At 46.2% G+C, this 1,698-nt stretch overlaps 1 non-coding gene across 1 annotated transcript; it reads right to left on the minus strand.

Moving 5' to 3' along the window:
• Positions 1 to 834: 834 nt before the first annotated feature.
• Positions 835 to 906, minus strand: TRNAM-CAU (transfer RNA methionine (anticodon CAU)). Its single transcript has one exon. It is a non-coding gene; the product is annotated as a tRNA-Met (tRNA).
• Between the last annotated feature and the right edge of the window lie 792 nt (positions 907 to 1,698).

Raw genomic sequence — 1,698 nt, forward strand, 5'->3', positions numbered from 1 at the left:
GCAGTGCTGTTTCCTGGTGACATACACACACGTACCTGTGGCTACATGCAGGACTGAGAAGGGCCCAGCACTCACTGGGATGCCATACCAGCAGCAAAACGGGCAGTGAAGAAATAGAAAGAACATGCCCTGTATTTTTCCATACCAACACTTGCACATGTTCACGGTGGTGCTTCTAAAGTCCCATTTTGGCCAGTGCACACGTGTGTGCACACGTGTATATGTATGTATAGATATCCAAAATGTGGGGAGGGGAAGGGGGAGTGGGGAAGTAGATGCCTAATTTCAAATACAGATACACTAATTTTACATGTCTGTGTTACAGGACATTATAATTTCAAGGATAATCTTCTGGAGACATCACTGTGAAGTTATTTTTGTAGTTAAATTGTTCCAGTTCACCCCAGAGACAAATCATAGCATCACAGACTCACAGAATGGTTTGGGTTGGAGGGGACCTTAAAGATCATCTGATTCCAGCCCCCTGCCATGGGCAGGGACACCTCCCATCAGCCCAGGCTGCCCAAAGCCCCATCCAGCCTGGCCTTGAGCACCTCCAGGGATGGGGCATCCACAGCTTCTCTGGGCAGCCTGTGCCAGGGCCTCACCACCCTCTGGGTGAAGAATTTCTTCCTAATGTCTTATCTAAATCTATCCTCTTTTAGTTTAAGACCATTTCCCCTTTTTCTATCATCTGCCTGAGTAAAGAGTCCCTCTCCATCCTTTCTATAAGCCCCTTTTAAGTATCAGAAAGCTGCAATAAGGTCTCCCTGGAGCCTTCCCGGCTCTCTCAGCCCTAAAACTCACGGCAGAAGGCAGGAAAACTAAAGCCTATAGCAGAGGATGGTTTCGATCCATCGACCTCTGGGTTATGGGCCCAGCACGCTTCCGCTGCGCCACTCTGCTCACTGCCAGCATTTTATAGTTGATGCAGGAAAGTGATGGAAATCAGCACCCAGGAGGAGCTGCTGTGACAGGGGAAATCCTGCCTGCTGCAAAACTAAGCGTGACTGGGGTTTCTTCTCGAAGTGTGTACACAGCTTGGAAAAACAGAGCTGCGGTGATTGAACTGGGGGAGATGGGAATGAGAAGGATCCTCACAGGGTGGGTTATTCCACCCCGGCAGACCCAGGCTTTCCCCAGAATTGCAGTCAGATTGCAGCCACTCCTGTGTTTCCCTGGAGACTTTTGCTGGTCACAGACCTGCCGGTTCATCCTTGGAAGCTTTTGATGAGAAAGGTCGTGATGGGTACCCTCTTCTGCGTTCCTAACAGAGCTGCCACCCTGGAAGGTCTGCTGTGAAGTTAGCATCGTGGACACAAGGACACAAAATAAACTGGTGTAGTAGATTTCAACTGTTTGCTTATGTATTTTCAGTCCTGCTTCCAACACAGATAGGCCTTGTCTTGGTCACTACATCATTTTGTGAGAAAAGTCTAATACTATATTTGGTTAAGTTACCCCTTCTCAAATAGCCAGGTTTTAATTTGAAATGTTTTACCCCAGATATTGGCTTTCATATGACTTAATGAAAAAAATGTTAAACGGAATTATTGAACTATTAAAAAGGAAAAAAAAAAATAGAGAAAACTGCATGTTTTATGTCTCTGGGGAAGTATTGGAAACACCAGAGTTAGGTATTGGTGGGAAGGAGAAAGAAGAAAGGGGAGAAGTTGCGTTTCCATAAATCACATAAAA

This window comes from Anas acuta, chromosome 2 (assembly GCF_963932015.1).
Source record: "Anas acuta chromosome 2, bAnaAcu1.1, whole genome shotgun sequence".
In the NCBI taxonomy this organism is placed as follows: domain Eukaryota; kingdom Metazoa; phylum Chordata; class Aves; order Anseriformes; family Anatidae; genus Anas; species Anas acuta.